The sequence below is a fragment of the Aulonocara stuartgranti genome, assembly GCF_965226115.1.
Source record: "Aulonocara stuartgranti genome assembly, chromosome: 4".
Lineage (NCBI taxonomy): Eukaryota > Metazoa > Chordata > Actinopteri > Cichliformes > Cichlidae > Aulonocara > Aulonocara stuartgranti.
In genome coordinates this window covers 5642605-5655662 of record NC_138942.1, presented here as the reverse complement: position 1 = coordinate 5655662, position 13058 = coordinate 5642605, and the positions used below count along the sequence as shown (strand labels likewise).

At 45.2% G+C, this 13058-nt stretch overlaps 1 protein-coding gene across 2 annotated transcripts in view; it reads left to right on the top strand.

The window, feature by feature from the left end:
- The first annotated feature begins 1626 nt into the window (after window positions 1-1626).
- lrrc4ba (leucine rich repeat containing 4Ba) overlaps window positions 1627-13058 on the top strand; it is a 45739-nt gene continuing 34307 nt past the window's right edge. Inside the window, exons 1-2 of one of the 2 annotated variants that reach the window (XM_082531924.1) lie at window positions 1731-1741; window positions 3445-3812. The gene's annotated coding sequence lies outside the window, so the exon portion shown is untranslated. Of the gene's footprint in view, window positions 1742-3444; window positions 3813-13058 lie in introns of both variants that reach the window. The other variant, XM_082531926.1, reaches the window with a different exon arrangement.

Genomic DNA, 13058 nt, shown 5'->3' with positions numbered 1-13058 from the left:
CAAGCATTTGAGTAAAGATATTTTCTTTTGTGTGCCTCATATAGATTCATGACATTTGCATTAAAAAGACGATTACACATATTAAGTGCAGTTACCCTTACGTGCCGGGACACATCCTCACACACAGTATGCCCATAGTCTGTGCTGTTTGACCACTTTTTACTGCAAAGTGGTTTGGGCCTGAAATTAAAATGTTGATGGCTGGGTGACATTTTGGTTATTGCTGTCTGCGTTGCCACCGCGAGGAAAGCAGCGGACCAGTTTAAGGGCCAGTTTGGCCTGGCTATAAGCTAGAGATGAAGATTATACAGCATGGTGCAAGAAGTACTGCTCGGCATAATGGGGTTTATAGGCCTGTGGCAGAGTTTGCTTTACGCCCTGCCGGAGGTGGTGTTGACAGGAGCGAGAGACAGAAAGGCACGAGAGACATGTCTTATTATTCAGCCTCACCACGTAGTGCGAATGAGTTGCGGTGGTCATGTTTGAAGATGTGATGATGAGATTAGGGTGCATGTGGAGAGACGATGAGGAAAAGAAAAGGAGGCAGGTAAGAGCAGCGTATAACACCTAAAATTGGATCTGTCTTCAGGAGCTTTGTGGTCGAGGTCCACTTGGCCTGGGTGTGGGAGGATCAATGTCTCCATTGAGCCCTAATGGATGCGGTTGCCAGATAGGGCTGTTAGTGATAAGGGAGGAGTATTAGCTTTAGTGTTGCAGATACAGGCTTGGTTAACTTCGTGTTTAAAGGAGCTTCTTGTTTTTCTGTGGGTGAAAGCCAAGTGTTTTATGGTCTACACTGCCATAAGCGTTGGAGCATTCAACCCTTGCTTGCTTGTCACGACAGCCAGAATGTTCAATTTGGTATCAAACGGGTTAGGATTTCTGCAGCCTGTGGCGTGCTGTTTCGCCATCAGATACGGATCAGGGCTCTGTTAGGGCCTCGGAGGCTGCGAAGAGTTCAGTCTTGAGACAGCATGTGAGAAGGGAGCGGCAGGAGGAGAAAGGCAGGAGGCCTGTTCCCTACACCACCGGCATATCTGCCCCAGTTCCTCTCACCACGCCATTCCAGCGCAGTAAGGCGATGGCAGAGGTTTCACCCCGGCACAGCAACTACCGCCGAGGCCACAGGACCTAAACATAACCCAGGGCAAAGAGAGCGCCTGCACATCTCTCAACCAATATGCCAGCACAGCATAACACACAGCAATACAAGGCAGAGCACAGAAGGCGTGAGCAACCTCATCCACAGGGCAGAGGCAGAAATACTAGATGGCAAGCTTTTTGTCTTCATATGAGGCACATTAATCCTCACAGTGGCTCCCATCTTTATTCATTTATCGGCCTGTGGTGTCCACTCAATCAGTCAGTTAAAGTCTGGCCTGATGGAGCGAGCCCCGCACACCCACCACAGCGAGGGAGAGAGGGAGAGAGAGGGGAGGGAAGGTTATACTCCATACCATATAGCCTGAGCAGACACTGCAGTACAGAGATACAAACAGGGTGGGATGGGGAGGAAGAGGAGGAAATGTGAGGGGGCTCTTTTAAATAATGAGGCAAGGAGGGAGGAGAAAGGGAGAGAGGGGGGAGGTGAGACAACTGGAGGTGAAAAGAGAGCAGCCTTATATCAAGAGTGAGCGAGATTGAGAGGTTCAAAGTGAAGGAGGGGAGAGAACAGTCAATATCAAGAGCAAGCGTTAGGGAGAGATCCGGGACGACGACAACACCTCCACAGACTACTGAGGTATGTATGTGGGAGGGAGGAGGGAGAGGAGGGAGAGGAGGACAGGGAGTAGGGAGGGAAGGAGGGACGTGTTGGTGGAGAGTGTGTGAGAGTTAGAGAGAGGGAGGGATATCCACTGCACTGTTGTGTGACTGGAAATTTAATAGAGAGAGAGAGAGCGAGAGAGAGGGAGGCAGGAAGGCAGCAGGGGAGGAGGGAGGGTGGGGTGGAGAGAAGGGCGAAGGAGCGACGCAATGCAAAAAGCACTGAGCGAGAGCCGTTGTTGTTGGAATTACAGAGGACTGGGACAGAGCGTGGATGCTGCTAGACCCTCACTGCAGAGCGTGGGGCTGTTTGTGTGTGGGGGGGTGGGGAAGTGGGGGGTGGGGGTCAAGTGAGCGAGAACATATTGTGCATAAAGTGGAAGAGAGCAGCCAAGGCCACGTAGAGTGTGCACTGTGCAATGTTTAATAAGAGAGAGGAACAGGTTGGCCACCCTGTTGCTGCATCCAGACTAAATATGCAGGGGTCAGTCATAACCCTGATCCCCGTCTAAATCATGCCTGTATGTGTGTATATGTGTGTGTGTGCGATAGCCGGGAGCAGTGCTGAAAGGAAGACACGTGTGTGAGGAGTGTGTGCATGAAAACACGTGCCTGTGATGAAGTGCTGGCGTTGAGGTGCAAGAATGTGAGAAGAGTGATCCACTGAGTCTCGATATAGAACATTATCAATCCAGCACTAATCACCCGTCTGAATCCCCCCACAGCACTCACACACTCATCCCCTCTTCCCTCTTACCCTCTGTTATCTGATGGACACACGCTCAACCACCCACCGCACATCTCCCCGCTAATATCTTGCTGAAGTGATTGACAACTCAACCCCGAGCAGACCTCCAACCTTAACCTGACCTTAAACCTCGCCTCACTCCCACATTTAATAACCTATCCCCGGAGAGGCTTTGCCCAAACTGTCATCACCTGAAACCAATCACATTAGTGCTCACATTCTTTAAAAAGGCAAGTTAATTTCTGGGAAATAAACACGCTCAACCCCCCGCGCCCAACACAATACCCCTCCTTTCCTCCATCTTAGGATGCCAATCAATATACCCGCGCGCATACTGTATATGCCACACGTACGACGGGATCCACAATGGCAGCAGGACTCAAATCCAACGAGGTAGCGCTGTACAGGTGGGGCTCAGCACTGCGTGTGCGTGAGTGTTGCCAAGGGAACCGACCAAGCAGCAGTGTTCCTTGTAACAAGCAGTAAACAGCACCATCACCGTCATTTTATAGAGATTATGCGAGCATATGGACACGTGCGTGACTGTCTCTGGGATCAAATGTAAAAAAAAACACCGCAGCTGAATAGTGAAATGCAACGAAAGTGTGGGTTCCTGTGACTAATTATAATCATAACACATAGGAAGGTGATAATTACTGTTACATTGGATGCATTTATTTATTATGTAATCCCATTTTTGCGTTATTAATAGGTTGTTTAATGCTACGAGCGCGTTTGCAACTGACTGTTTAGGTTTTATGTGCAACGCAGACCAACGCAAATCACTCATTTAACATTTTTTTTGCTTCAAAAGTAAGAATTTAAAATAACTATATATATATATATATATATATATATATATACATATATATATATATATATATATATATATAATTTTTTTTTTTTTTTTTTTTTTTTTTTTTTTTTTAAAGAAAAACTGTCCCGGCAGTGTAGCCCATCCCCTCTGAATCGACCAGTGGTTCCATCCACCTGAAGATGTCTGAGACAATTCTCATTACCAGCGGTAGAAGCGCAGCACTTGGAAAGGGTGAATCAATCAGAGAGGGAGAGAGAAAAAGAGAGAAAGGGAGAGAGAGAGAGAAGAAACAGTGAGGGAGACGGAGGAGAGAGAGAGAGAGAGAGAGAGAGGAGAGCGAGAGGAGGGAGAGAAGACAGCGTCGGCGGCTCTGCAGTGGAATACGCTGTTATTTGAGGGAAGGTGAGAGCTCTCGGAGTACCGACACGCGCGCTTTGAGCGAAGATGTGTTTCAGGACTTGATGGAAGCATAATAAAATAAAGGTAAGTGTCTCGATGACATTCAGAGTCCGGGTGCAGTTTCGTGACATTCTGGTGTTTGTCTGGTGTGTCCGCTTGTGTGTGTGTGCGCGCAAGAGAGAGTCTGGCGGACAGTTAAGTGCATTTCACGCGCTACAAACTACTAATATGTTGGAAATCTGCGTGTATCATGACCGGATGTGATTTGGGAACTGTCCTCGTTTGGAATCCGAGAGAGGCCTCTAAAGGTGGCTGATATCCAGGAATTACGCGTGACAACAAGACAGACGTGTGTCACAGGGAATCGATTCAATTCTATTGATTTGCATGATTGGATTTGGTCCGTATGCGCAGTTCAAACTTTGCACCAGCTCCTTGGGATGTATTTCTTGTTTCTGTTTGTGTTCTGTGTGCTTTTTCAGCACAAGTTAATCTAACCTTGGAGATAAGAGGAGCATCCACTGTAGCACAAGCTGTTGACAGGGCTTAATATATGATCCGTTTAACGCGCAGCTTTCACTCAAATATACTCAATTAAACCCCCCCCTAATCGGACCAGTTTACAATGTTAATGTGTGTGTGTTGGGCTTCAGCTACCCTCGCTGGCCCCTGTTGATGACCCCAGATTTGGAGGAAAATGCGCAGGCACCTTGCGGCTTACGCGCGGTGGGTTAAGCTCTGAGTCAGAGCCTGGGGCCCCTCCGGCTGAGAACAAGGAACAGATAGATTAGGACTGATGAATGAAGATCTACTGCCTCTATCTGCAACACAATGATATGGTTATGAGGGGATTTAAATGCTAATGTGCAGTGTTTGAGAGAAATCCGAACCGACTGGGACTAGCAGGAGGAGATTGCTGGCAATGTGTGTGCTGTGGACCAGCTGGATGATCTCCTGAGTTTTATGACAGACAGAATAGGTTATTAATGGGGTGTAGGAAGGTGAACTGGGGCACTGGGGCAGGATTAGACAAGAAAAAGGTTGGAAGGATCTGCGTGTGTCTGTAGTTATGTGTGGGAAGGGGAAGGGGGTGTTGATGCACCGAGAAGCCCCTCCAACAGTGTACATTTTAGCAGATTTGCATGCCTGGAAGGAAGAAAATGAAGCCGAATTTCAGGGAGGTTCAGAAGAAGTGTGTGTGTGTGTTTTTAACTGGAAGATGGCTTGTGTCAGTATGGATTTCTTCCCATGCTCTCATACTGCTAAAGTAGAACTGTTTGCTGCTTGCATTTTACACCCCGCAATTCAAAGCTCTTTACAGTACCTATAAATTTCTACACCATTGTAGCTAAACAGTCGAGCAAATGACCACGACATATACCATTTATGGGCCCTCATTCCACTGCACATCCTTTCTATTGGATCCAAAATAAGCCTAGAGACGTAAAACTTTAAGAGGATGGTAAGTTTTTATGTTGCTCGTAAAAGCATGTATTTCATCCAATCATATTGGTTTATGGTCAATAGTGAGGTAGCGAGGCTTCTTTCTTAGCTGATCGTGAACTGTATTTACAACATCACCAGTAACTGCAAGGTTCGGGCTTCATGAAAAGCTTGTCACATGATATCGCATTTAAAGCCAAGGTGCTCCAGCTCGGGGCAGCGCTTCAAAATATCAAGACATCTCACTGCCGCAAAAGCCAGGCCGGAATGTCACCGGAATTTGTTCATCTTGAACTTTGCTGCTACCCTCCTCCCACCAACCCCACAAACCGAAGCGTTACCTCACTTACTGAAAGACAGCCACATTGTGACCACTCAAACAAGACAGCAGTCTATTTAGTTTCTGTGATGTGGTTTTTATGGATGGGGGGACGTGATTTCTTGTGATCCTCATTATTGGGATTTTAATTTTAAATAAAATCAAGAAGACCCTGTACTGAATGAGTAAAGACCTTGAAATAGGGGGAATCTAATGCACAACTTACAGTAGGTCAGATCTCTATGAAGTCCTGAAGGTGCAAAGTCATGACACCTCTTGACCTAATATGCATGTTATTAAAATTGAACAATGTCACGATTCACAAGGAAAGGTTAACACAGATTAGTTAAATGGGATGCAGGTGGAATGTTTTATTCATCTGATTTCCTCTTCATGGACTCTGTTCATGTAACGGGAACATTTAGACACTGGTAGCTCCAAGGTCTAAATTGTCGGCAACCAAAGGAAGGACATTTGGCAGATTTTCTTTTTAATTCTAAAATGTGCGAAAGGTGGAAAAATAAATAAAATAAAATATAGCAGTCAACACTTTCCTGAAGGATTTTCTGAACCTCTTCTACAGTCTGACCACTTAAAAAAAGAAATAGCATGTGGGTCATCTTGCAAATTTCAACTGTCACCTGATAAATTTAACACACAGACACACACATCCCACTGACTCCTTCCTGTGTCACAAATTAAGCACCGGCTGAGCAATTTCAGTCATTTGAGGAATCAGGCCAAGCTGCTCTTTAATTTCCTAGGCACACCACTTATGCATGGCCGATGAGCTTGATGAAAACAAGCAAGCAGGTTAACAGGGACATGGTAAATTACACCTGCACACCTGGCCTAGAGGGAAGGTGTGACTTTGAGATAATGCTCAGCCCCCCACTGCTCTAACGTTGTCGGAATAGTGGAGCCATTGCGGATTATTTCCAGAGGAGATATATAAAAGTCGAAGCAAATCCTCCAAAAACAAACACCCTAGGTGGCAAAGGGCATGAGAGGAGTCCAGCATATAAATGATTGCCCCCTAAAATATTGTCCCAATGATTTGTGCATCTCCCAAATGAAGCCAGGGTGCTTTTAATCTGGTTAAAGTGTAGTTTGCCTTTCTTTGTCCCCTTACTGTAAAAGGACAATGGACTGCATTAATTCGCTGCTACATTAGAATGCAAAGGGAGTAACTGTTGCCCTAAATATGGCGTCTGCCTGAGTTTGTGCATACCTGTGTGTTTATGCACACGCACTCATTTCTGTGACAAAGAGCCAGAGCCAGATAGAGATTATAGATGACACTTAAACTGTTCTAATCAGGGCAAGCTGGCCGCTGATCTCTTCATAGAGCGGCGGTGTCACTGATTGATGGCTGCAAGACTTGCTGATGTACACGGGTTGAAGGGTGAAGGGAGAGTCACCGATCAGCCAAGAGAGGCAGAGAATTGTGGGAGGAACCTCCAGCGTTCAGCTCAAAATGCAGCAAGACGAGGGACCCATCTGAGACGCTGGGATCGTATCGCACACAGTCGCCACGTGCTCACGCCACGCCAGAACCTGGATATCTGAGATTCTGTTTTTGTGCATGATGTGGCACAATTTGAATCCCCGCAACCAGGGGGCAGGGAGTGCATGAGCACTGACCCGTGCAGAGCAGAAATGCTAAGCTCCCTATGATGGCGCGGTGGGTATAATTAGCCATGATTGGTTTGATTGAGTCTTCTGTCCAGGCCTGGGTGTTGGCCCTTTGGGGAACATGATGATTGTCCAGACATTAATTATTGAATAATAGTTGGAAGATTGGCAATGGTTAATGACACAAAATGAAAGCTATAATCCATTGAATTGACATAATTAGAAATGGTGAGATTTCCCCTGAGGAGTATATTCTCATCATGACCTAAAGTGAAGAGCGACGCCTGAAAAAATGAACTAAGGCGATTCCTTCCCCCTCCTACCTCATGAGTTCATGAAGGCACATTGGGAGAGCTGCCTGGAGGTGCTCGAAAATCCGATCATCTCCTAGTAAAGATGGCTGAAAGCGGCTGTTTCTTCCTCGTGTCACCGTGAGTGGCAGTCAGGATGCAGTTTCGGTTTGTGCTGTCTGAAATGAGCTCACCAGAGAGAGCGGTCAGCTCTGAGTGTCTGATATTGAGTTTGGCAAATAGAAGAGATATTATCTTCTCCTGGTTAGATTAAGTATTAGTAAATGTGATTGGGTAATGAAGGCGGTCAAGCCTCAATGACCACCCTGCTTTACAGCTACTGCCGGCTTGGCTGCATCTATGAACAGAGTCTTGAGGGAGTTTGTTTCGGGTCAGTGGTGGCATAAGAGTTCAATACAGCATTGCAGAGTCGGGCTGAGGCCTTTCCTCCTCTGTCTGCCTCACTGGCTGGCTGTGCCGGCCGGAGGCACAACAGTTGTGGCATACTGATGCTGATGACAGTATAAATATTGATGATGGAGATGGCAAGAAACAGAAGCATGAAATTATAATCCTGATGACCAAAGTGTGATGCTAAATGTTTTCTCTCTCTCTCGCTCTTTTTTTTCTTCCTCCCGCTGTTGTTTTTACATGTGATTCAAGCCTGACACAGACAGGTTTGGTTTCCACGGCGCTCTGAGAGATCACAATGAGATGCCTGGAGAGAAGCGTGGGCATGCTGTCGCACAAGATGACACGTAATCCAAACGTCCTTTTTGTAGCTGGTTGGAGGTTGTCGTATTTTCAGGGGCAGCAATGGGGGCTGTGCTGATGTCACTGTGAGATGGCGGCTCCTGAGGTGGGGGTGGGCGATACGACATGCCAGCAGCCGTCCCTGGAGGCCGTTAAGGGCCCCAGAGGAGGCAGTTAGCAAAGCTACGCGCCATCGCTGTGATAAATCGCAGATTCTGCTGTATGGTTAGGACGATTACTCTCGGTGCCATCACATGAACCTGTGCACGTCTTCACTGTTTGTTTTCCAAGTCCCCGGACTCCCCGCGATATATGTAGAGTGTTGACTCAGTTGTACTGGTTTATTTATATATTGTGCCCCTCTTGCATATTTCTCTTGTGGTAGCTTTCAGATTGGGTGGTGCAGTGGCGAGGTGTTCAGGCTCAAGTTTCTCTATCAAACTCAAAACAGTTGATATGGTAAGGCACTTCCCATACTAAAGCCTCAGTGAGGCTTAGTTTGAACTTTTCTGTTAGAATAGAGACTTAAAGAGTTAGAACATCCCAGACCAATCTATCTAGATTGCTTTGGTGTGAGCTGCTATGTACTTTTGGAGATATTGTCTGCCCTCTCATGAATACCAAAAAACTAGACCTTACTTGCCTTGTGGTGCTCAAAGTGCAAAAGTGGGGTGGTTGAGAAACGTGAAGAATCTTAGTTTTCCCGATGAGGCACAGAAACAACTTGTTGAACTTGATATAGTTATCTTTAAAGTGACCAAAGACCAAAATAACCAAGAGTTCTATCTAAAGAAATATACCGAAGGCGACCTAACTGATAGGAATAAACCAAAATACATAAACTTACCTGCCCAGCATGGGGAAAACATGTCAAAAGAAACAGCATCCCACCACTACAAACTCCTTCAGTCTATCAAGCAAACCGCATAGCAAAAGCTACAGGTGGAAACACGTGTGGCAGGTTGGAATAGGAGGAAGATGAATAAATCTCTGCCCACGATGGCACCAGACTGTCCTCAGCCTGGAGCCAATCATCTGCAAGCCGAAAGATGGCACATCAATCATGTCCAAGTACCTGCACATTTCAGTTATCATATATCGACACACTAAACCACCCGAACCAAACATCCCACAAGGAGAAGGAAAAACAGATCTGTTACACTCATGACAAAATACCATTGAAGTCGTAAAATTCTCTTTCCAGAAGTCATGATACATTTATCAAAAAAAACACTAATTTTTTAAAAATCCACAAACCTTGCTGTGATCAGTTTCACCTTAGGAGCTATTTTCTTTCTACTGTCTACATCGGCCAATCCAGAAAACATCCAGTTAGCTAATATGATGAATACCCATGCTGCAGTCATGGGTATTCACCTGTCTTTGCAGGTAGATAAAGACCAAAAATTAGACTGTGCCAAATACTAAATCATTTGGATATCCATTTGTTGAGTATTTAATTCAGAATTTTCAGATTTGGTTATTTTTTATAAAATGTTGACTGTATACTCAGCTTGTGTGACTGACCTCCCTCACACTCCCAGTAGTGAGCATCACACTTCAGATGACCTCACTGCTGCTAACTTAGTGACTTTGCTGGGAGATTAAGCGACTTTTCACACCCCTGTAGAGGATTTCTTTTAAAGGCATTGCAAAAAAAAAAAACAAAAAAAACTCTGGTCAGCATCACGACGACTTCTCCTGGCACAGGAACAGAGGTCTCCCTCTCTCTGCTGTGTTCACTGGATGAGTAGATCTTCTAAGAGTGACAGAGCAGTGGTGCATAGTGCGAGAGAAAAAAAAAGTAAAAAAATAGTTACTAAATGAAACTGCTCACATCAAAGTTTGTGGGCTTTTAGAGTACCCGGGTCATGAATTCTGGCATTGCTGTTGAGTTTGGATTTTTGAGTACCACAAGGCGAGTGCCGTTTAGTTCTAATACATCCAAGAGAAGGCAGGCATCTGAACAGCTGATAGCTTTAAAAGCAGGGCACTCATACTAGATTAATTTAGATGGATGAACAACACTACAGTCTAGAGGACGGGCCTGTATCTTTGATTTTGGAGTGAACTGTTCCTTTAATGGTTGTATTTTTCCTCTCAGCTGTGGGTTTACAGTGACCTGACCGATCAAACAAATCCGAAGATAAAATAGTTGTTGTTTTTTTTTTCAGTTATCACGCAGTTATTTCTCCTCTTAGAGGCGTAGTCATTTAGAGTTTTTGTCTGGCCAAAATCAGATTCGATCCAGGGACTGTTCCACGGTTCCACACTGCAGGGTTTAGCGAACTGACACCCCGCTTTGGGAGCTGCAGAGCAGGGCCGCGGACGCCCCGAGCCCCCGCCGATGTGACGGAGAGATGCAAGATGGTGAGTGGTTACTATGGCAGGTTACTATGGCAACCTCAGGTCTCTGTGAGAGCTTCCATTTCGCACAGCGTGGGAGAGAGTAAGAGAGAGGGAGAGAGGGGGGAATGAGACAGAGAGGGAGAGAGATGGGCTGGAGAGAAGAACCTGCAGAGGAAGAAGGGTGGAGAAATCAGCAGAGGAGGTGAGGTGTGGAAATAAACATGCCTTAGGTGTAGAGAGAGGAAAGCGGGGCGAGGAGATGAGCACAAAGGAGGTAGAGAGAGAGAAGAGGAGTGTGAAGGGGGAAAAGTGATGGAGAGGTGTAAGTGGTGGGGTGAGACTAGGGTGTGAGAGGAGCCGATCGGAGGGCAGCGAAGACGATCACGTGGCGCTTTAGAGCAGATCTGCACTGCATCCACACGCAGGCCGGAACATTTCAACGCTGTTTTGTAATCTTTCTGGTGCTGCACACTATTTATCGCGCCTTCTATCTCCATTTCTTCTCCCTCACCTCTCTGATTCAGTTGGCACGGCGCTCAGCGGCGAGAGACATTGTGTCAGTCTTGGTGACTAGTCTCCATGGAGACGTCCATCAGTCAGTCCGTGTCAGTGTTTTGTGGGCAAAGCCTTATCGTGTTTGTCAGTGTGAGTGTTTATCTGTCTGTGTATTAGTCAGTGTGTCACTCATAGAGAAGGCTGGGGCGAGGCCTGAATGGATGGGGGCCGAGAGCGTGTTGCTTATCACTCACTCATGAACGCACACGCCGTCGGTTTGTTTGGGAAAAAGACGAAGGTTTATGCGTAAAACCGCGAGGATTCGCCGGAGACATTCACACAGATGCACACAAAATAAAAGTGTACCCACCTCTGCTCCACATGTTGCACGACACTTAGTAAATACTTATTCTCCCTTTTTCCACTCGTGTTGTCCGAGTTAAACGCTGAGCCTTGTTCCAGTGTAAAATCTGGCATCATATGTTGCAGAGAACTCCTTTGGTTAAATAATTCACTTTGTTCTGTATGTTGTTAATGTGCAAAACACCAGCAATATGACAGCATCAGTGCTAAAAACGTCCCATTTTATAACTAATCTAATTTATTTTTCTTTATAGTGAGCAGACAGTTGAGTGGTGTGTTGCAGTCATGTAACAGAAAATGTTTTTCAAATAGAACATATGCAGTCATAGCATTCTCCTTTGCTTTAAAGAATAGCACTTCACTTGCACAGGCAGTTAATATCGTAATCGTTTTTATTTTAAACTGTTGCTGTTCTCATTATTTCTCAGGCATTTGCTCATTTTTACTCTACACTATGTAGCTGGAAGAGAGTCCACAACTCCATTTGTGAAATCATGTATTGATGACCTTCACTTTGACCTTGAGTAGTAAAGGAAGACTTGTAATGACATTACTTGTTCTAATTAGAAACAAACGTTTTTGTGATTAAAGGTGCTCAGTCGGAGCGGCTAGCTTGGAGTGCGTGTGTGTAAATGATGTAAGTGTGTGGGGGACTCGACTTAATGTTACATATAAAAAAACGCTCTTGTTAACTTCAAAGTGGGGCTGTTGCACAGCATTGTTGAATCGCAGTGACTCCTCACTCCAATTAGAGATGCAGCGAGCTTTGTCCTGATACATGGATGTGCATCAAACCAGGCTCCAACCATTACATTTATACACAGCAAAAAGTGCACACTCTGGGGCTTTGCCACTACCTAAATAGTGCAAACCATTAAGCTCCCTTAGCAGTGGAAATGCTGAAGTGTATTTTGTCCTTTAGCATATGGTTCTCAAAGTGCAGCCCTTGCTATCATAATTTTTTCATAAGAATGAAAAAAAATAAATAAATAGAGGTCTTTGGCACAAATTCACCCACTTCCAAGATGCACTGAGGAGAGAATAAAGTCAGAAGAGAGAAAAACTCCAGCAACACTCACTTGACTGACATATTTTGGCTTGTGGCTTTTTGCCAGGGTCAAAATGGAAACATATCAACTTTTTAAATAAAATAAGTATAGGTACCAAAAATACAAAACTGTGTGCTCACTTGGTGTTGACGTCCAAAGACATTATGGAGCAAAATTTAAACATCATTCCACCCATGTTTCTTCTTGGACACTCCCCTTTGTCTGTGATTGGCCTGAAATCACTTGACCATATCAGCCCATCCTTGTAGATGTTTAACTTTCAGATATCTTTGTGAATGTAGATGACTGTTTTTTTTTCCGACTTTGTACCCGTCCTATGTAAAATGTTGTCTATAACATCTTAAATAAGATTGATTTTGATGATGTGCTCTGATAAGGCAAAAAGTCAAATATGTTGGTTGAGTAATTGAAGTCTAGCTGGAGTTTTGACCTCTTAATGCCTCTGCACACAGGTCTAGATACTGGTCGGTGATCACCTGGCAACCACAAGTCGCTAGGGAAAAATGTATAACAGCTGACTGGATGGCGACTGGTCGCTGTCAGTAGATGAAATAGATTTCAAAGAGAGTGCAGAACCAAAAACCTCCATGTGATGACTTTGGTAGCCAGCAAG